The 23,869-nt window shown below is 41.2% G+C and overlaps 2 protein-coding genes across 6 annotated transcripts in view; both read left to right on the top strand.

Annotated features, from left to right (window-relative positions):
* Positions 1–23,869, top strand: part of thrap3a (thyroid hormone receptor associated protein 3a) — a 264,720-nt gene that overhangs the window by 6,526 nt on the left and 234,325 nt on the right. The window lies entirely within an intron of this gene.
* The window catches only part of map7d1a (MAP7 domain containing 1a), a 154,152-nt gene that overhangs the window by 8,014 nt on the left and 122,269 nt on the right, over positions 1–23,869 (top strand). The window contains exon 2 of one of the 5 annotated variants that reach the window (XM_060922194.1): positions 4,691–4,840. The exons of the other annotated variants lie outside the window; for them this stretch is intronic. The gene's annotated coding sequence lies outside the window, so the exon portion shown is untranslated. The remainder of the gene's footprint in view (positions 1–4,690; positions 4,841–23,869) is intronic. 5 annotated transcript variants of the gene reach the window in all.

The following is a 23,869-nucleotide window of genomic DNA, read 5'->3' as shown; positions in this document are numbered from 1 at the left end:
TAACTACTACTTCTACCCAGATTCGCTTCATTACAATTATTAATGAAGTTATGGACTAATTAAGCCTTTAATGAGCAGTTCAACAAAAATCGCTTCTTCTCGGTCGATTCCTCGCCGTTTTGGAGGCACAGCCCGAGTGAGCTATACAGTCAGTGACGGCCTCGTTTGAGGGACTGTAGCTTTTTCTGTCAATGCGAAGTAGTCTGGCCAATCTCCTCTGACCTCTCTCCTCAAGAAGGTGTTTCCGCTCACAGAAACGCTGAACAAAATGCGGTCGTCTCTAGATCAGGGGTCTTCTATCTGATCTGTAAAGAGCCGCTGTGGCTGCAGGTTTTCGTTCCAAACAACCAGGAGCCGCACCTGATTCCACTTGGTTAACTAGTTCACCTTGAACTGCAGTCATCCATCAAGTGTACTTCCTGTCTTTGTGTGGAATGAAAGCCTGCAGCCACACTGGCCCTTAAGATCTAAGGATAAGATTGAAGACCTCTGGGGCTTCAATAGGGAACGTGTGGTGTAGATCCAAGCAGAGCCACAAATTCTGAGATAGTCGGACCAACAGTCATGTCATGATCAGAGTCCCTAAGATGACATATTTTCTCTCCAGTCTGGTGCTTGACGTGTGCATTAATTAACTGTCGCTCTTGACTTGTATTGTTAGGGTTGATGATGAAGTCTGAACCTTAGCTACGTTTCCATGCACGAATGGTTTATTTATTTATTTAAAAAAAAAAGATTCGGAATCGATTCATTGTGATCGGTGATTCAGAACACATAGTTCACGTGAAAGCGATGGGGCATGTGTTCATGTCCCAAGCATACAGCGTGAAGTGTTTCTGTCATGAGTCCAATCCCATACAGCAGGCTTACTCTGGTCTGTAAAGATGGAATACATTGGATGATGTTTTTAAAAAGGTGCCGCCTCAAAAAGTTTTAGAATGATTTTGAAGCATTTTGTTTATTTATGCAATTTTATTTGCTTTAATTACTTATTTATAAAATAATACCCTTGAGAAATGCTCTGGGGCGGCACGGTGGTGTAGTGGTTAGCGCTGTCGCCTCACAGCAAGAAGGTCTGGGTTCGAGCCCCGTGGCCGGCGAGGGCCTTTCTGTGCGGAGTTTGCATGTTCTCCCCGTGTCCGTGTGGGTTTCCTCCGGGTGCTCCGGTTTCCCCCACAGTCCAAAGACATGCAGGTTAGGTTAACTGGTGACTCTAAATTGACCGTAGGTGTGAATGTGAGTGTGAATGGTTGTCTGTGTCTATGTGTCAGCCCTGTGATGACCTGGCGACTTGTCCAGGGTGTACCCCGCCTTTCGCCCGTAGTCAGCTGGGATAGGCTCCAGCTTGCCTGCGACCCTGTAGAACAGGATAAAGCGGCTACAGATAATGAGAGAGAGAGAAATGCTCTTGCCATGATCTAGCCTCAGGTGCTGATGTGGCATAAAAACAAACTTGCTCACTCCGTAAAGATGGACGTGGTGAATATTTTAGTCGATCTTATCGTATTTTCTTTTATCTATTTCAGTTAAGTAATGATGGTTCGTAATTGGGTTAACAGACCTGTTTATCCCGGCTTCGTTAAGCTTCTCCCACACTCGGTTAAACAGGTCACAGTCGTGGACTTGGTGCTCATCCAACCATCCAACTATTTCAGATTCTTTAAGTATATTTAAAACAATTTGTCTCCACCGTCAAACCAGGTTTTGTTATCACATGCCGCCATGTTTCTCCTGTCCGTAAAATGTTATTCCTGTGTGAAAGCGTATTGAACATGTGCAGGTGGTCACCGGTACAGATGGTAGCCCGATCATGTGTTTACATGGCGAATGTTTTCTTCTCAAACAGATTGAGATCTACACCACTGGAGTATTTCATACCGATCGAGCTTGAATCCAATTAGCTATTGTCTGAATGCCATTGGTTTCCACAATAAACATGTACAAAGATGTTAAGTGTAGGAGTTATAACGGTGCTCCCCGAGCGCAAAGCAGAGCTCCATATTTGAAAGAATATGGGAATGCATCGACCTGGTTTTTGATGGCTTTTGGAGCTGTGTGACGTCCATACATATGAATGACATGACATACGTGTACCACCACAGGGAACCCGATCATAAGTGCAAGGCAACGTGTCTCATAAACACTTCACCACCAGACAATGAAATTTGTCTCTTTATTTACATTAAGATAGATGGGGTTTTATCCAGCGCTTATTTTTAATTTGCTTTTTAAAAAATAATGTGGGCTTATTTACCGTCACTGGAGCAGCCTTTGGTATTAAGAACAACAGCAGAGAGTCTCTGACGGGCGCATGTGTGTTTTATTCCTCTTGAACATGAGCGTAGCATCGAACTCTGGACATCATACACTGTACAGCGAGCACCGTGAAAATAAAAATAACAAGAGAGTCATCTATATCCCCCGCCCTATATATCAACTATATACCAAGTTTCAAGATATTATTTTTCAAGTTCTGCTGCAGGAAACCAACCCGACCTCTTTACACGGACCTCAGCAGCCCATGGCATAAACCCACCGGACCTTTGGTCCAGGCGAGCTAAAAATTAAAATTTCTCACATTTTCTTAGTATCAAAAGGCACATATCCATTACTTACTCAACACATATACCAACTTTCAAGACCATACCGCTCAGTTTTCAAGTTCTGCTCCGGAAACAAAACCTACCCCTAATGCTGGGCGATTTTTGGCCCGATTTTGACACGATTTTCACTCGTGCGACTATTTTGGAGATCGGGCCGAGTTTTGGCTCAATCGTGCGTCTCGGATCGTGTAGTATACATGGGATAACGACAAGCGATTAACACCTCACGACCTCCTCCCGATCGATCGGATGAAAATCAAACCTGTTTGAAATCCTGAGCATCGGATCCGAGCATCGGATCGTATAGTGTGAGAACAGGAATCGTAAGCTGCGTGCTGTTTACCCCTGCGATTCACTCGTACAGTATGAGCAGCAGCTGAATACCGCGATTGAAAAAAATCGCACAGTGTATGCCCAGCTTTAGACTAACCTGAGAGACTAAGTCTGAAATTGTTTCCATGGAAACATGAAAATTTGAGAAATTTCAGTTTTCTTAGTATGAAAAGGCACATCTACATCACCTTGTTAACATGTACACCAAGTTTCAAATCTGTATCATGAATAGTTTTGGAGATACGCTCCGGAAACGAACATTGCTCTTAGAAACGAAACCAAAATCTATTTTCGATGTAAAAATTTGAAAAATACTTTTTTTTTTTTCAAAAATAGCAAAAGGCACCCGCTCACATGTTGCTTGATATGTATACAAAGTTTTTCATCTTCAGTAGTTTTAAAGATATGGCCCGGAAACGAAAATGTGGATGGGTGGACTGACCCACTCACCCCGTTTCTACAACCCCTGGCAAAAAGTATGGAATCACCAGTCTTGGATGAGCACTCATTCACACGTTTTATTCTGTAGAACAAATTCAGATCACAAACATGATACAATAATAAAGTCATTCCAAAGTGCACCTTCTTGGCCTTCAGAAACACTAAAAGAAATGAAGAAAAAGCATTGTGGAAGTCAGTAAATGTTACTTTTACAGACCAAGCACAGGGAAAAAAATATGGAATCACTCAATTCTGAGGAAAAAAATATGGAATCATGAAAAACAGACAAACAAAAGAACATTCAAAACACATCACTAGTACTTAGTTGCACCACCTCCGGCTTTTATAACGGCTTGCAGTCTCTTAGGCATGGACTTGATGAGTGACAAACAGGATTCTTCATCAATCTGGTGCCAACTCTCTTTGATTGCAGTTGCCAGATCAGCTTTGCAGGCCGGAGCCTTGTCGTGGACCATTTTTTTCAATTTCCACCACAAGTTTTCTATTGGGTTGAGATCTGGACTATTTGCAGGCCATGACATTGACTGGATGTGTCTTTCACCAAGGAATTTCACAGTTTTTGCTCTATGGCACGATGCATTGTCATCTTGGAAAACTATTTCATCATCCCCAAACATCTTTTCAATTGAAGGGATAAGAAAACTGTCCAAAATGTCGATGTAAACCTGTGCATTTATTGAAGAAGTAACCACAGCCATCTCCCCAGTGCCTTTGCCTGACATGCAGCCCCATATCATCAAGGATTGTAGAAATTTGGATGTTTTCTTCAGGCAGTCCTCTTCATAAATCTCACTGGAACGGCACCGAACAAAAGTTCCAGCATCACCTTGTCCAGTGCAGATTCGTGATTCATCACTGAAGATAACTTTCATCCAGTCATCCACAGTCCATGATTGCTTCTCCTTAGCCCATTGTAGTCTTGTTCTTTTCTGTTTAGGTGCCAATGATGGTTTTCTTCTAGCTTTCCTATATGAAAATCCCATTTCCTTTAGGCGATTTCTCACGGTTCGGTCACATACTTGTACACTGACTCCAGCTTCCTCCCATTTATGCTTCATTTGTTTTGTTGTACTTTTTCGGTTTTCAAGACATATGGCCTTAAGTTTTTTGTCTTGACGCTTTGATGTCTTCCTTGGTCTACCAGTACGCTTGGCTTTAAAAACCTTCCCATGCTGTTTGTACTTGGTCCATATCTTAGATACAGCTGACTGTGAACAGCCCACATCTTTGGCAACCATGCGTGAAGAGTTACCTTCTTTAAGAAGTTTGACAATCCTCTCTTTTGTTTCAAGAGACATCTCTGTTGTTGGAGCCATGATTCTTGCCAATCCACTTGGTCCAACAGCCCTCCAAGGTGTGATAACTGCGCTGTTTCTAACTGCAGACTAACGAGCAGATCTAATCTGAGGCAGGAGTCAATTTAGGGAAAGGAAATTGACTGGGTGCGTCCTTTATTTTCTACCGGAAAATTGAGTGATTCCATATTTTTTTTTTTCCTCAGAATTGAGTGATTCCATATTTTTTTCCCTGTGCTTGGTCTATAAAAGTAACATTTGCTGACTCTCACAATGTATTTTCTTCGTTTATTTTAGTGTTTCTGAAGGCCAAGAAGTGGCACTTTGGAATGACTTTATTATTGTATCATGTTTGTGATCTCGGTTTGTTCCACAGAATAAAACGTCTGAATGAGTGCTCATCCAAGACTGGTGATTCCATACTTTTTGCCAGGGGTTGTATATCCCCCACCAAACTTTTGTTTTGGTGAGGGATAATTAACATGGTTGTAAACAGATATGCAATTTTGCAGGGTAACGTTTACAGACTATGCTCTGAACATTACACACCTTGGTCTGTTCAGCCAAGGGTGCAAACCTCTGCAAGTTAGCCAAACGTGCACCATTAACCTCTGCTCTCAAAGTCTCGTGCTAAACCACAGTTCATCCAATACATCTGAACACAAAAAAACCCACACACTTGACAAACAGCGCACGCAGACTTTACATTGTGCATGAGTGACACATCAGGATGACAGACAGCAAAGCTTTAACACGCTGTGCTAAACCTCTAACCGAGGTACATGGAGAATATAAACACAGTGTCTGTAGTATAACAAATACAGCTTCCTGGGCTGACGGCTCCGCCCATAACGTGAATAATGAATGACGGCTCTGGCTGCGACTTACACACGTTACACTCATCAGGAGCTCCGCTTTTAGGCAGTGCCTACATTTTATATAGTGCTGTGCAAAAGTCTTAGGCACATGTAAAGAAATGCTGTCGACCACAAACGACTTAAAAATAATGAAATGAAATGTTTCAACACTTAAAAAATACTACTGTGTGTGTGTGTATATATATGTGCACATACAGTGCTGAGCGTAAATGAGTACACCCCCTTTGAAAAGTAACATTTTAAACAATATCTTAATGAACACAAACAATTTCCAAAATGTTGACAAGACAAAGTTTAATATAACATCTGTTTAACTTGTAACATGAAAGTAAGGTTAATAATATAAACTTGGATTACGCATTTTTCAGTTTTACTCAAATTAGGGTGGTGCAAAAATGAGTACACCCCACAACAAAAACTACTACATCTAGTACTTTGTATGGCCTCCATGATTTTTAATGACAGCACCAAGTCTTCTAGGCATGGAATGAACAAGTTGGTGACATTTCGCAACATCAATCTTTTTCCATTCTTCACCAATGACCTCTTTTAGTGACTGGATGCTGGATGGAGAGCGATGCTCAACTTGTCTCTTCAGAATTCCCCATAGGTGTTCGATTGGGTTCAGATCAGGAGACATACAACCCCGATTCCAAAAAAGTTGGGACAAAGTACAAATTGTAAATAAAAACAGAATGCAATGATGTGGAAGTTTCAAAATTCCATATTTTATTCAGAATAGAACATAGATGACATATCAAATGTTTAAACTGAGAAAATGTATCATTTAAAGAGAAAAATTAGGTGATTTTAAATTTCATGACAACAACATCTCAAAAAAGTTGGGACAAGGCCGTGTTTACCACTGTGAGACATCCCCTTTTCTCTTTACAACAGTCTGTAAACGTCTGGGGACTGAGGAGACAAGTTGCTCAAGTTTAGGGATAGGAATGTTAACCCATTCTTGCCTAATGTAGGATTCTAGTTGCTCAACTGTCTTAGGTCTTTTTTGTCGTATCTTCTGTTTTATGATGCGCCAAATGTTTTCTATGGGTGAAAGATCTGGACTGCAGGCTGGCCAGTTCAGTACCCGGACCCTTCTTCTACGCAGCCATGATGCTGTAATTGATGCAGTATGTGGTTTGGCATTGTCATGTTGGAAAATGCAAGGTCTTCCCTGAAAGAGACGTCGTCTGGATGGGAGCATATGTTGCTCTAGAACCTGGATATACCTTTCAGCATTGATGGTGTCTTTCCAGATGTGTAAGCTGCCCATGCCACACGCACTAATGCAACCCATACCATCAGAGATGCAGGCTTCTGAACTGAGCACCGATAACAACTTGGGTCGTCCTTCTCCTCTTTAGTCCGAATGACACGACGTCCCTGATTTCCATAAAGAACTTCAAATTTTGATTCGTCTGACCACAGAACAGTTTTCCACTTTGCCACAGTCCATTTTAAATGAGCCTTGGCCCAGAGAAGACATCTGCGCTTCTGGATCATGTTTAGATACGGCTTCTTCTTTGAACTACAGAGTTTTAGCTGGCAACGGTGGATGGCACGGTGAATTGTGTTCACAGATAATGTTCTCTGGAAATATTCCTGAGCCCATTTTGTGATTTCCAATACAGAAGCATGCCTGTATGTGATGCAGTGCCGTCTAAGGGTCCGAAGATCACGGGCACCCAGTATGGTTTTCCAGCCTTGACCCTTACGCACAGATTCTTCCGGATTCTCTGAATCTTTTGATGATATTATGCACTGTAGATGATGATATGTTCAAACTCTTTGCAATTTTACACTGTCGAACTCCTTTCTGATATTGCTCCACTATTTGTCGGCGCAGAATTAGGGGGATTGGTGATCCTCTTCCCATCTTTACTTCTGAGAGCCGCTGCCACTCCAAGATGCTCTTTTTATACCCAGTCATGTTAATGACCTATTGCCAATTGACCTAATGAGTTGCAATTTGGTCCTCCAGCTGTTCCTTTTTTGTACCTTTAACTTTTCCAGCCTCTTATTGCCCCTGTCCCAACTTTTTTGAGATGTGTTGCTGTCATGAAATTTCAAAATGTCTCACTTTCGACATTTGATATGTTGTCTGTGTTCTATTGTGAATACAATATCAGTTTTTGAGATTTGTAAATGATTGCATTCCGTTTTTATTTACAATTTGTACTTTGTCCCAACTTTTTTGGAATCGGGGTTGTACTTGGCCACTGAATCACTTTCACCCTGTTCTTCAGAAATCCAACAGTGGCCTTAGATGTGTGTTTAGGATCATTGTCATGTTGGAAAAGTGCACAACGGCCAAGGGCACAGAGTGATGGTACCATCATCTTCTCTTTCAGTATAGAGCAATACATCTGTGAATTTATGATTCCATCAATGAAATGCAGCTCCCCGACACCAGCAGCACTTATGCAGCCCCACATAAGGACACTGCCACCACCATGTTTCACTGTAGACACCATGCATTTTTCTTTGTATTCCTCACCTTTGCGACCAGTTTTGAAGCCATCAGTTCCAAAAACATTTATCTTGGTCTCATCACTCCAGAGTATAGAGTCCCAGTAGTCTTCATCTTTGTCAGCATGGGCCCTGGCAAGCTCTAGGCGGGCTTTTTTTGTGCCTGAGCTTTAGGAGAGGCTTCTTTCGTGGACGGCATCCATGCATGCCATTCCTCTGCAGTGTACGCCGTATTGTGTCATGGGAAATAGTCACCCCAGTTTGGTTTTCTACTTCTTTAGATAACTGCAGTGAACTTGCATGCCGATTTTCTTCAACCCTTCTCATCAGAAGACGCCCCAGATAGCAAAAGGGCGTTGATTCGACAGGGAATCATCGGTATGTTCTTCGACCATACACCGTCGAATCATCGTGGATCACCGGCGTTGATTCAACACCGCTTTGCTCATACGAGTTTGCGTTGAAACGACGTTGAAAAGTGGATGGTGGCCGACAGAGAATAGACCCCCTTTCACCCTTTATTCAACTACGGATTTCGGTCGATTTATAGTTTAATTTTCGGTGATGATTCATCCAACTTTACTTCCTGTTTTATGTACAACAGGAAGGCTACAAATTAAGCAAAACAGGCTAAATTAAACTAGCTAACAATAAAGCATCGGGGCTCTTGCCTAGGATGAACACACACATGCATACTTCAACCATGAAAGTGAAACTTAATTTATATCAATGTGCGTAGGCTACGTCCTGTTTTATGTACAACAGGATATAAAAATGCATGCAACAATGCACCTCTCCTAATGTTTGTCAAGCTATCTAATGAGGCATAACTTTTAACATTTATAAGGAACAGAACACACTTGAACAAGTTCTTAGAAACATTTTATGATTAATTTATAATTGTGGCCTATTCCTCCTGCGGCGCAGACACCTGTACATGGAAACAGAAAAACATAACCAAAATTAATTTGATGCAGCATTGATAAAGTCAGCAGTAGTGGTCACTACAGAAGCGTTAGCCTGGATAATCTTTAAAGTTCATGGCCGCGAGGCGCGACCCATGGCTACACAAAAGAACAGGTCAGCTCAAAACGACATGCGACCTAGGCCTCGATTTAAACGCTAAGTTTTCACTCCAACGCTAAGTTTTCACTCCAACAAGACAAGTACTTCGACTCGTTTTTTGATTGAATAATGCATCTGCATTGTTGTTGTTTCAAATGGATACTAGTTGAGGGAAATTTCTCCAACGCGTGATATGACTGAAGTTCATCATAACTTCTTAAACTGCTTGAAATTGTATTCGAAATTCCCTTTATTAATAGTGACTGAATAATGGTACGTACCAGATGTCCAGGGATGAATGAAAATGTAGCGTGGTCCAGTGCTTTTCTCAATGTTGTTTCAATGGTCCAAGCGTAACAGCAGGCCGATCCACAAGAGAGTCGCGATCCAACCGAGTGGTGTGGGAGTTTCACGTGCTAGCAGTGGTAATCGCACTGCATTATGGGACAGCGATGATCTTCCTACCAATGTTGAAAACTGGCCGGCAAAAGTGACGATGGTTCAACATCGTATATTCGACCTTCTCTGACGGTCGACAGATCAACCTTTACCCAGCGCTCGAAACTAACGGTGTCCCGATGTCCCGGGGACCATAAAAAATGTCATCGGGACACAAAATTATCATATCTGGGACAATCCCGGGACAATGGAAAAAATAGATCTAGAAAAAAAGTTCTACATTAATATTATTTACAAAGCCGTAACACATACGTAGACATTCACCTAATTTGTCAATTTTAATTTTAAAACGTTAACAGCGAAAAATACATAGTAGCTACACTTTCGATGCACCTGCATCCGTAGGCTACAGAGCAGTGCATTCTGTTCTAGAATCTTCGGCCGGAGTCCGCATTATATGGGCTTGGAATGGAATTGCTACCGCACACGCTGCGCCGACTCTTGCCAGAACAAAAATGCTGAAGTGGTTGAAGCGGACCGACCGCGGGGAAGAAACTGAAAGCCCAGACATAACGTCTCCGGGACCTTCAGGATCCAAAGTGTCATCGCCTGGTCTGCAGGCAACGCGAGCAACTGAATGAACTGAATGAGCACTGTTAGACACGTTATAAAATACAACAGGAATTATTTGGATGATATTGACGGAAGATACCGTTCAACAGAATAAGTGAGTTTTCTTGGTGTCTTTCTAGTTCAGAAAGTTTAGTCAGTCAGCAGCACAACTAGGCTCGGACCTGCCACTATGCTGATGGTGCTAACATTTGCACCCGGCAGCGAAAGTTCATAAAATGGATAACGGAAAGTTCATAAAAATGGATAACGATAATGGATAGCGGAAAGTTCATAAAAATGGATAACGGAAAGTTCATAAAATGGATACGGTAATGGATAACGGAAAGTTCATAAAAATGGATAACGATAATGGATAGCGGAAAGTTCATAAAAATGGATAACGATAATGGATAGCGGAAAGTTCATAAAAATGGATAACGGAAAGTTCATAAAATGGATACGGTAATGGATAACGGAAAATTCATAAAAATGGATAACGGTAATGGATAGCGGAAAGTTCATAAAAATGGATAACGGAAAGTTCATAAAATGGATAACGGAAAGTTCATAAAAATGGATAACGGAAAGTTCATAAAATGGATACGGTAATGGATAACGGAAAGTTCATAAAAATGGATAACGGTAATGGTGAAAATGATAAGTTGGCCTTATAAGTGCCAGCAGATATTCAAGGTATAAGTAGATGAAATGAACATAAAAGGGGTCTTATTTTCAACTAAAGTGTACTGCAGATGTAGGGAGTTGAAACATTTTCTGAATGAGCTAGTTGGCCCCTTTAAATAAACGGGTATCTATTCATACAGTGAGATCGCCAAAGTTTAATAAACTGAAAATGCAATAACTGTAATTTTGAAGTAGATGATGTATAGGACATGTGTCGCTTGTGTCTTGTGACTTATTGTAAAAATGATATAAAGGGTTCAAAATCGCATAGTTACAAATATAATAGTAACTTCATATGATGGGCGGCACGGTGGTGTAGTGGTTAGCGCTGTCGCCTCACAGCAAGAAGGTCCTGGGTTCGAGCTCCGGGGCCAGCGAGGGCCTTTCTGTGTGGAGTTTGCATGTTCTCCCCGTGTCCGTGTGGGTTTCCTCCGGGTGCTCCGGTTTCCCCCACAGTCCAAAGACATGCAGGTTAGGTTAACTGGTGACTCTAAATTGACCGTAGGTGTGAATGTGAGTGTGAATGGTTGTCTGAGTCTATGTGTCAGCCCTGTGATGACCTGGCGACTTGTCCAGGGTGTACCCCGCCTTTCACCCATGGTCGGCTGGGATGGGCTCCAGCTTGCCTGCGACCCTGTAGGGCAGGATAAAGCGGCTAGAGATAATGAGATGAGATGAGACTTCATATGATAATATTAACCACTGGTTATTTCAGAGAGGAAAAAAATGGGGACACTATTGCTTCCATTCGGGACAATACAACACAGAATTCGGGACCACTGGGGGACACAAAGAAAAAAAGTTAATTTCGAGCCCTGCCTTTACCCACGGTGATTCAACAGTGATAAATCGACCTTCTCCGACGGCGGAGAAATCGACGTTTCACGGCGCTGTTTCAGTGTTGATTTTCTGACTTACGACGGAAAGCGACCATTCTGACCAAGAATCGGCGCCGTTTCAACGTCCCTCTGCTATCTGGGGCTCCTGTCGAGGTGTTAATTTCTGTGGGCGACCTGGACGTCTCTGTGAGATGGCTGCAGTTCCATCTTTCTTAAATTTTTGTACCACTTTTGCTACAGTATTCTGACTGATAGGTAAAGCTTTGCTCTTCTTCTTGTAGCCTTCACCTTTGTGATGTAAATAAATTATTTTATTTCTCAGGTCTTGTCATTTCTCTTCCATGTGGTGCCATTGCTGACGGCATGAAATGGGAAGGGGTTTTCTTTAAGTAACACCCTTTTATAGTCAACTGTCTGCTGGACACCTGTGTAATGACTCCTTAGACTCACATGTGATTGTATTCTTGTTAAATTAGACATTTGTAGTTGACAATTTAGCTTTGCTCCAGAGACTTTCAGTGGGGTGTACTCATTTTTGCACCACCCTAATTTGAGTAAAACCGAATGTGTAATCTAAGTTTATATTATTAACCTTACTTTCATGTTAAACAGATGTTATGTTAAACTTTTGTCTTGTCAACATTTTGGAAATTGTTTGTGTTCATTGAGATATTGTTTAAAATGTTACTTTTCAAAGAGGGTGTACTCATTTACGCTCAGCACTCGTGTGTGTGTGTGTGTGTGTGTGTGTGTGTGTGTGTGTGTGTGAGAGAGTAGTTGTTTTTTTTTTAAATTATTTTTAAAAATGTATTTTTAAATTTTATCTTTGTATTTATCTGTGTAATTTCTGGTCCAGTGGGGATGGGGCTCTGTTGGAGCAGGACGTTCGAGGGGGGTGTATTAGACTGTGTTTAGTCAATTTGTGATTCATTGCATTTTGTCCCATTTTAAATATCAAAAAGACCTTGAGCAAAAAAACACTATAAACAGCAGTAAGCCGTAATCAATGAAACGAAGTCGATATTTGGTGTGAGACGACCTTTTGCTTTAAAAAAATAGTACAGGGTTCCCGCGGGTCCTTAAAAAGTCTTAAAGTCTTAAATACAACTTTCAGTTTTTAAGGCCTTAAAATGTCTTAAATTGTTTGGAATGACTGGAATTTTCGAAAGGGAGGTATTAAATTTAATATTGGACCGAACGAGTGAAATGTCTCCATCCGGTTTGGGGTATTTTTTTAACCGTAATTTTAAAAGTGACCAGCGTACCTTTTGGGGCAGCATTGGTTCTGTGCGTTCTGTAGATCAAGACAGGGATGTGATTTGGGGCTGGTGAAATTATCTGAAAATTTTAGGTGGGGGTCTGGGGGCCGCAGGCCCCCAGCTGGTCCAGGGCAGCGCCCTGGTGGGGGGACAAGGGGGGAAGCCCCCCGAAGCTCCTGGGTTTTGGGGTTTTCTGACTTAAAAATTGTACTAAAATGGCAAGCAAAACACACAAGAAAAAACTTGTCATGATTAACAAATTCAAGCCAATTTAATGGTCAACATGCAACTCTAACACACACGCTCACACACTCTCACACACTCACACACACACTCTCACTCACACACACTCTCACTCACTAACTCACACTCACTCTCTCTCACTCACTCACTCACTCACCCCCCCCAAAGAACCAGCGCGAGCAGGGCCCGCTAGCCCCGCGCCTTGGGACGTAATTCGCCCCGAGGCGAGCCGCGGCGCTCCGCTTAGGTTTCGTTTCTATCCCGGGCTCCAGCCTGACTTTGGACGCTCGTAGCTCGGGCAGGGGAGGTCCCAGTATCCCCAAACTTGACAGCCAGAGACCTCTGCCCTCTCCCCAAAGAACGAAATCGCTGAACAAATGTCTCACAGTCTCATGTCCAACGTCTGTAGCAACCTCTTTCTCCAACCATTCCCAGCGGAACTTGTTTTTCACTATTCTGTCGATTTCTTTAACTCGATTTGCATCTTTACGCTCGATCACGGAGGCTGCCATCTTTCAACTCTTTGTTTGAAGCGAGCTTACGTACAGCTATCTAACAAGCGCGTTCATTGGTTGTTACAGAGCGATGGGCCAATCACGTAACTCGTTTCATCTCAATGACGTAATTGCGTAAATGACGTAATTACGTCAATGAGATGAAACGAGGTACGTGATTGGCCCATCGCTCTGTAACAACCAATGAATGCGCTCGCTTCAAACAAACAGTTGAAAGATGGCAGCCTCCGTGATCGAGGCATAAAGATGCAAATCCGAGGCTGCCATCTTTCAAACAAAGTCGGAACGAATAGGATACGAATGTGGATTTGAGGGAAAAATCGGAAACATTTTTTTTTCAAGTTTTGAGGTGAAAAAAGCGGAATTCCGCGAATTCGCGGAAAAATCACATCCCTGTCAAGAGCTAACGCTAGGAGGCTACTGGAGGCGGGGCGGTGCGGTGGTTGTGAAGAGTGAGAGATGCGCGGGTAGCTTACGTGGGCACTAGAAAGCGTTGATAATTATGGGAAGATGTCTGTTTAACGACAAGTGGTTGGGGGATGACAAATACCCCCAAAATAAGAAGAATCGTTTGCGATTAAAAGCGCTGGATCGCACAAATGTGTTTAAAGCCGGTACCGCAGCGCTGGGGACACGCCCACTGGGAAACTGGCTTTTCACGGACACGAGGCGCGCGCGTGTGTTGGAGGTCAAGCGCTCCGGAGTGAAACGCAGGTGGAAAATGGGACTTATAGGAAATAATAATAATGATTAACATCATTTTTACAAGGGTGGCACGGTGGTGTAGTGGTTAGCGCTGTCGCCTCACAGCAAGAAGGTCCTGGGTTCGAGCCCCGTGGCCGGTGAGGGCCTTTCTGTGTGGAGTTTGCATGTTCTCCCCGTGTCCGCGTGGGTTTCCTCCGGGTGCTCCGGTTTCCCCCACAGTCCAAAGACATGCAGGTTAGGTTAACTGGTGACTCTAAATTGAGCGTAGGTGTGAATGTGAGTGTGAATGGTTGTCTGTGTCTATGTGTCAGCCCTGTGATGAACTGGCGACTCGTCCAGGGTGTACCCCGCCTTTCGCCCGTAGTCAGCTGGGATAGGCTCCAGCTTGCCTGCGACCCTGTAGAACAGGATAAAGCGGCTACAGATAATGAGATGAGATCGTTTTTACATAATTAACATTGTTTATTGTACTAAGTTTAATATAAATATATAAACAACCTTTATTTCAAAACTCAAAGAGCTGCAGAAAATACAATAATTCTAAATATAGTGCAATATAAATAATTTGTATAAAGTTTTTTTTAGTTTTATTACCTATCGTCTACAACAGTGTTTTTAATATAATAAGAATAATATTAACAACCACTAATAATAATTAGTAGTAATTATTATTGATGATTAATCATTACTACTTATGAATTAGTGATTAATAAGTACTAGGGATTATTAAATGTTATAAAATTAAGTTATTAAAAATTATTACAAATAATTATTAAAAAGTAGTAATTGGTAGAATACAAACAAATGAAATAGTGAACATTGATATAAAATAACTGTACTACTACTAATAATAAACAATAACACTACTAGTAATACTTGTTAATGTTATTATCAGTACAATTGTTATATCAATGTTCACTATTAAAAACAAATTATCTATAATCCATGAATAATTGTTTGTATCACTACTACTACTAATAATAATTTTTTAATAATTTTAACTAATCTTATAACTCAATTTTATTGCATTTTAATAATCACAACTTATTAATTAGCATAATTAAGTGGTAGTTGATAATTGCTACTTATTAATTATTAAATTACATTTTGATCACTGCTTATTAATTAAGTAGTAATTAATAATGCTGAATTATAATTTCTACTCTATTAATTATTAATTAATATAGCTAATAAGTAGTGATTATTAAAATGTTATAAAATTGAATTAATTTTTTATTATTAAAAAAGTAGCAGTAGTAATACAATTATTCATGGATTATAGATAATTATTTTTGAATAATGAACATTGATATAACAATTGCACTGATGATAATTAGTTTACAGTTATTACAACACATTAATATTGATGATAATGGTTATGAAAGGTGACAGTTGTTTTTCTGTGTTTAATGTAATGCTCTGATGATTGTATGACTGCATAAATAGGTTTATGCTGTTACCTACTATAATGCAGAAGATACTCGAGAACTTCCTCAGCCAGCTGTGTACTGTACGACACTCAGACTGATTTTGCCATCGGACACAAAATCACACATCATCAAAGATAATCTTTGGGGATTGAAATAATGCCGGCTAAGGTTGTTCAGCTGGTTCTACTTGCCGTTTATTGTTTTGGTTTTTGAAATGATTCATGGTGTTTTCTCCAGTAAACCCCAGTCTTCTCCTCGCTGCTACAGTAGTTCTGCAGGCCCAGAACACACGACTTTGCTTCAGCTGTTTGCGTGTCTAACAGTTGCCATTGATGCACCCTGTTGTTCACCAATTGTGTGCATTCTTCTTCTCATCTCATCTCATTATCTGTAGCCGCTTTATCCTGTTCTACAGGGTCGCAGGCAAGCTGGAGCCTATCCCAGCTGACTACGGGTGAAAGGCGGGGTACACCCTGGACAAGTCGCCAGGTCATCACAGGGCTGACACATAGACACAGACAACCATTCACACTCACACCTACGCTCAATTTAGAGTCACCAGTTAACCTAACCTGCATGTCTTTGGACTGTGGGGGAAACCGGAGCACCCGGAGGAAACCCACGTGGACACGGGGAGAACATGCAAACTCCGCACAGAAAGGCCCTCGCCGGCCCCGGGGCTCGAACCCGGACCTTCTTGCTGTGAGGCGACAGCGCTAACCACTACACCACTGTGCCGCCTGCATTCTTCTTAAAGTTAGTAAAAAAAACTATTGCAGAAAACAGTTTTAAGTTGTCGTATTTATCATTTTCTTTGCCATGGTACAATCTTAATTTTTCCATTTAGAGGTCTTGAAAAGGTCTTAAAAGTCTTTAAATTTGTACTTGAAAAATGTGCAGATACCCTGTAGTAGTCTCCGGTACAGTGAGTGCAGTTTGATAAGGAAATGAGCTGTAGGTTTTACTGAGCATCTTACAGAAGCAGCTACAGTTCTTCTGGACACTTTGACTGTCACACTCGCTTCTTCATTTTGCACCAAAACCCAGCAGCCTTCATTACGTTTTCTTTTTTAATCTGAAAAGTGCTCTCTTATGTAATATGCTGCTCAGATACAAACATTTGTTTTTCTGTAACATTGAATTTTGTGCTGGAAAACGAACGTTTGGACTCTGAAATGGTTTTGTAATGTAGAAGTCGTCATAAAATAGAAATCTATAATAAAGTTTGTATGAAAAAAATAGGATGTCTGAGACTTTTGCACAGTATTGTATATTAGAGTAGAGTATAATGTCCACCATACTGCACCTCTGGTAAACTACAAATATTTGCAGTACCATCAAAAACTTTTTTTTTTTATATATATATCTGTTGTGAAATATCTTAAAATCTCACTCTTTAAGCCTGATTTTCCTACAAGTACACGAGGTTCTGAAACTTGTTTCCTTTCTCTGTAAACCTTAGAGAATCAAACCCTTTCCGCCAGCGGAGGATTGAAAGGCTGTTGAACTTTTGATACCTTGTGTAGTTTTAGTCGTGGGATACGCATCCAGCTAGCGGATTAATGCAAAGCCCAAATTATTCTCACTTTCCGTTCATTATTTGGAATATATTTTAACGAGACTGGCTGACTGTCTTTAACGCTGGTGGAAAAACACTGCTCGTTTGGTGTGTTTTCACCAGAGTGCTTGAGTTCACGTTTTAAACACTTAATTTGGACTCAGAATGTTTCTTCTCTTTCCTCCTCAAGAGAATTTACCCGGCACTGGTGAGCAGTGGGCTCTCTCCCACTGAGCTGCTGTGTTGTGGATTTGTCCCACATACCTGAAACATGATGAGCAACATTCTCGACAAGCTTTAAGCAGTCTGCTTACTCTGGCCTGGACCAGTTCTGTTATGAAGTAAGCTTTCTGTATCTGCGTTCCTGAGAAATGTCCTCTGCAAACCAGTAGGAGCTGCCATTATTTTTCTTTATTATTATTATTTAGTTATTATGCCCTGCTGGCCAAAAGGCCCGAAGGGGGATTATGTCATGGCGATGTCTGTCTGTCCGTCCGTCCATCCATCCCAGGAAGGGTACTCCCTTTCTGAAATCGACTCCTCTCACAATTTTTGGAGGAATCTCACAAAACTTGGCAGGATTCTTTGTTGTATGTCAGAAATACACACATTCTAATTTTGTTCAATTCGGTCGCATTTTCCCAGAGTTGTGGCCCTTGATTAACAACCTTGTACTTTCACAACTTCATGAAGGTGTGCTCACCTTCTGACATCAACTCTTACAATTTTTGGACGAATTTCTCGAAGCTTGGCAAAATGCCTTGTTATATGACGGTAATACTCATATTGCGATTTAATTTCTTTTGCGAAATTTTTCCCAGAGTTTTGATCCTTGATTTAAATAACTCTGACAGTTTCATGAGCATGTACGTTCTTCTGAAATCAACTCCTCTCATAATTTCTGGAGGAATTTCACCAAACTTGGCAAAAGGCTTTGTTATATGACCGTTATACGCAGATTGAAATTTCATTTAATTTTGGCAAATTTTACCAGAGTTATGCCTTTAATTATGAACAAACTTTGGCAATTTCATCAAGGTGTGCTTGCTTTCTGAAATCAACTTCCCTCACGGTTTTTATCCCCCGCTGGCCGAAAGGCCTGAAGGGGGATTTTGTCGTGGCGATGTCCGTCCCAGGAAGGGTACTCACCTTCTGAAATCGACTCCTCTCACAATACTTGAGGAATTTCACTAAACTTGACAGGATTCTTTATTTAGTTTCATCTCTTTGTATAGTTTTTTTGCTGTTTTAAGAGCAATTCATTCAAGGTTGTATGCCGGTTATACACATATTGCAATTTCGTTTAATTCGGTCGCATTTTACCAGTGTTGTGGCATAGTTGGCAGCGGGGGATATTGTGCTCTTGGAGCACTCTTATTGTTGCAAGTGGCTACTTGGAAATGTTTTGGTGCTTGATTTGGATTGTATGTCCTCTAGCAGAGATGACTTTTGTTCCATTTCAGACACAACCGGACGCAAGTCAGAACGGTCAGGACAGAAGACGAGAGAGATCATTTGGCTATTGTTTGTGATGGTGTTGTGAAATCAGCTTTTAGTCCAAAACATTTACAAGTAGGATGCAAGAGTGGTTTTAGTTCTTTGGTAATCAGCTTAGCAGGGAATACGCCACTGTGGCAACCTGGGAAGTGTCCACAAATACTAGCATGCTAGTGAAGCTAGCCTTTGGGTGACACAGTAGTGTAGTGGTTAGCACGGTCGCCTCACAGCAAGAAGGTTCTGGGTTCGAACCCAGCGGCCGGCGAGGGCCTTTCTGTGTGGAGTTTGCATGTTCTCCCCGTGTCTGCGTGGGTTTCCTCCGGGTGCTCCGGTTTCCCCCACAGTCCAAAGACATGCGGTTAGGTTAATATGGGACGGCCTTGGGCTGAAGTGCCCTTGAGCGAGGCACCTAACTCCCAACTGCTCCCCGGGCGCTGTTAGCATGGCTGCCCACTGCTCTGGGTACATGTGTGTGCTCATTGCGCATGTGTGTGTTCACTGCTTCAGATGGGTTAAATGCAGAGAGGAAATTTCACAAGTGTGTGATGAATAAAGTTGTGCGTTCTTTTCCTTCCTTCCTAACACCTCAGTAAATAAGTATTTAAAAGAAAAAAAAATCCACACACCTATTGTGTGGTTGACCTCGTATATCAGTCTCGGGAGACTAAAAGCAGCTAAATGGACTGTTAGCAGTGTAACCAACAGGTGCCAGTGAGTTTGCTATTAACTTGAATATTTGGTAGCTAAATGTTAGCAACAATTAATTCAATATGATGATCAGGTGGTTGTGGGCTTTTTAATTAATTAATTAATTAATTAATTGATTGATTGATTGATTGATTGATTGAGCTACTCCAACACTGGATTTTTCATGCAGTCCCACTGACCAGAGTGAATAGAGCTGGAACACCACACCAATGCAATCATTTATATCTATTAGAGAAATGCGTCTGTTTGCCTGGAATACGTCGACGCGTCACGCTGTATATGTTTATCTCCGATCATGGTAGCTCTTGCTTCTGGGCATGGTGAAAATGAGACTTTATGCCGAAAAGCCTGAACCTGGTTGTCCAACGTGTGGGAAATCTTTAAACAGACACCTAATAAAACTGAACTGGCCAACCACAGCAGCACAACTGCCATACACGAATATTGTACTCAAACTCTTCATATAAAAGAATGCTGATATGAAGAGAGCGTGTATGTACAATAATAATATTGGCTGGCTTTTTTTCGTGCTATAGCAGATGTATTCCATTCAGCTAACATGATATTGAACAAGTCTTCAATTCGTTCAATATCATGCAAGCTGAATGGAATATAGGGCGGCACGGTGGTGTAGTGGTTAGCGCTGTCGCCTCACAGCAAGAAGGTCCGGGTTCGAGCCCCGTGGCCGGCGAGGGCCTTTCTGTGCGGAGTTTGCATGTTCTCCCCGTGTCCGCGTGGGTTTCCTCCGGGTGCTCCGGTTTCCCCCACAGTCCAAAGACATGCAGGTTAGGTTAACTGGTGACTCTAAATTGAGCGTAGGTGTGAATGTGAGTGTGAATGGTTGTCTGTGTCTGTGTGTCAGCCCTGTGATGACCTGGCGACTTGTCCAGGGTGTACCCCGCCTTTCGCCCGTAGTCAGCTGGGATAGGCTCCAGCTTGCCTGCGACCCTGTAGAACAGGATAAAGCAGCTACAGATGATGGATGTTTAAAGAAAATTGATTGAGAAGTTGAATCTATATATTTCACAAAATGCGTACTTCTCATCTTGCCTTGATGCTGGATGATCCGACAACCAAGTCACCTTCTACTTGTCATCGCAAATCTTTATTTTTGGTCTGATGTTTTTATTGTTCGTGATCACCAGAGCGTGTTTTGTTTTTTCCAAGTACTGGCATGATTTGTTGTCGCATGTGAGCTCATTACTGATTAGCTAGAACCATAACAAGAGCCAGTGTGATAGAGTGATACAATTTAGACTCAACATCATTATCGCACTGTTCCATTGGCTCTTGGCTTCACTTAATGACTATATCTGATGCTATATCCTTGGTTCCCCTGTGCTGGAAACCGCTGAAGTGAGATCAGAATAGTGAATCCAGTAGTGTTCACTGGTTATTAAATAATGCTGTAATTTTTAGAACTTAAAGCGGTTGGCGTTATTCTCCTGTCGAAAGCGGTAGACTACTGCGTGAATCGGTAGAGTTGGCAAGTCTGCGGTGCCTGTGATTGGTCCTATTGACTCTGAGATGCTAAGGGAAGGATGTATCCTGATGGGAAACAGGTTCTATTGTGCATCGTGCTGTGTGCCTCCTACCATCTTCCTTCTGTCACTCCTGAGGAACGGCATCGTTCAGCTCCACAGCACACGGGGCCTTTACCCAGCTAACAGCAAGCATGCAGTAAAGTCCTTTTTTTCATGGGTTGGAACACTCAGGCCTTGTAAAATGGACATTATTATTAAAAATAAACTCATTGCGGTTATTGTTGCTATTGTGAACTCAACATTTGTATTTGATAATATTCACTTTGGTGCACATGACATGGCTTGGTTATCATTCCTTTACTGGCTGAAATTGTCTTTTTTGTTTAACACCTTCTACTACAGCGCTGGTGAATTCTCCGTTCTGATTGGCGTGAATTAATATTCAGGGATGAGAGTTTTCCGCTTTTCGGCGGATTTCCGCTTTTTCTGAGTGAAAATCGATATGCCAAATGCGTTGAGATTTTTTTTTTTCATTGAGGGGGGTTGGGGTACGTTCCTTCGTGATACTCAAGCGTACGACAATGTTACGTGTTTACATTTTCGCCATCTTTAGTCTCGCTAAGTCTCACGGTAGAATACGTGTTATCTACAATGTAATTGGCCAAAACATCGCTGGCGAGAGCATGATAGCCAATCATAACAGTTCTTACAAGAGTGTGGGAGAGAACAAAAGCCAATCATAACAGTTCTTACAAAAGTACCCGCATCTGTTCTATTTTATCGAAACTTGCACATGTTCATCGTCGCTGCGCTTCAAAAATGCGTTTCTCTTTCGTATCGGCTTTTTTACTCAAAATGCTGAATACAATTGACAAGCGAGACGAAGCGAAGGTACGTGAAATCGATGCTGGTATAAAAAAAACAGAGAGGACTGACAAGCTTTTGTCTTTGGCCAAAAAGCTGAAGAAGTCGAAATGATTAAATGAAAATAAGAAGTGACTGTGAACTATAAATAATTGTATAAAGTGTACATAGACATTATCCCATAAACTTAGCATTCGTTTGATTTAATACACTGAACATGTATATGATAGTCAGTAAATCTGAATAAATGCTGACAGTTTTGAAAACTTAAATATTTCAAAAGACTTTGAAATCATATGCAACTAATGAGGACATGGGGTGACTGACCTTTTCTCCCGAAGAAATTTTATTTAATATATGAACATTTTGATAATTTAATAAAACTTGCGTTTAATGTGAATTTAGTTTGTCATTTTTGTTGATCATAAATTATAACCATACCCTTGAATGTAGAATGTGACTTTATTTTGAATTCAAACAATGCTCCTATTGATTTGAAACATATTTTCATGTAAATATATAAAAAAGACAACAGATTTTTTTATCTACTACAGCTCAGATTGCAGGAAAAGTGGTTTGTAAGGCCTTATTTTTCAAAATTTTCCTGGGGGGGTATCCCTCCCAGACCCCCGGCTTTGGGTGCCATCTTGTTTTCTGCTTTTTTGGTGACCACCCACTCTCATCCCTGAGTATTCTAGGACGGTATCTCGGACAGTTGTGCTAGCTGGAAGGAAAATATTTGGTTTATATTAATGTGCTTGTTCTAATGTTATCGTACACAGAGACCTTTAACAAATGGAGAAAAAAAACACATGGTGGTGGTGATATGGTGAAAGTGTCTAAGGTAATGTTTAGTCTTGGTGCTTTGTAACAGTCAGAACAAGTTTTCTGAAACAGAGCAGCTTTGTGTTTGCATATTTGCAGTTTCTCTAACACAAGCTAACTTTTTCCCCCACACGTTAAATGTACTAATAAACGTACTGTTTATCTGATGTGTTAAAGATCTGATGACATGTTTTTGACATCTTTGGCGATGTTTTATAACATAAAAAGTAATTCCCGATGATCCATATATTAATTCACGAAGGCGCCTATTTTACAAGTTATGATAAAAAACGCGGCTATTTGGGCAAATTTGACGGGGCTGCAGCACCCAGGAGACGAATGAGGAGGAGGGGCTATATGACGTCAGCGAAAGAACCTTCCACCTCACTTACCAGTTTGTTGTTGATGTGACAGGTGTTCAGTTTGTCATTATTAGTATTATTATTATTATACATTATTATACATTATATATAGTTATTACCGTATTTTCTGGACTATAAGCCGCTACTTTTTTCCTAGGTTTTGAACCATGCGGCTTATACAAAGGTGCGGCTATTCTGTGGATTTTTCTTCCACCGCTAGGGGCGCTCTAACCGGAAGTAGAATCAAAAATAAGATAGACGAAAAATCAATGCAAAGAAGAATTAGCAGATCTTTAGCAGATAGAACACGCACGACAAATTACTAACTGGTAATTATTTTCAAATCCAGCGAAGATGATTAAAGTGACTTGTGGTTTCAAACACAGGAGAAATGAAGGTAAATAAATACCGGTTATTTTCTCTTGGTTCTGTTCCGTTTTAATCAGCAAAGTTGCTGCCGTGTTAAAAGGCACTGTTCGGAAAGAATCTGTTCAGGTACATACATGTACGTTTACAGTACAAAATCGTTCTGTACATGCAGTAAATATCTAATTTTTCAACATAGATATCTGCGGCTTATAGCCCGGTGCGGCTTGTATATCTTATTTTTTATTTTAAAATAGAGCGGATGCGGCTTATATACAGGTGCGCTCTATAGTCCAGAAAATACGGTATGCCTTCGCGTTGTGTTGCCGGCTTTTGCTCCAAAACCCACAAGGATGGGGTAAGTTTATTCAAGTTTCCCAGAGATCCCGAGCTGCATGCGAAGTGGGTGAA

Source organism: Neoarius graeffei, chromosome 5 (assembly GCF_027579695.1).
Source record: "Neoarius graeffei isolate fNeoGra1 chromosome 5, fNeoGra1.pri, whole genome shotgun sequence".
Classification (NCBI taxonomy): Eukaryota; Metazoa; Chordata; class Actinopteri; order Siluriformes; family Ariidae; genus Neoarius; species Neoarius graeffei.
This window is presented reverse-complemented; position numbering and strand designations above follow the sequence as displayed.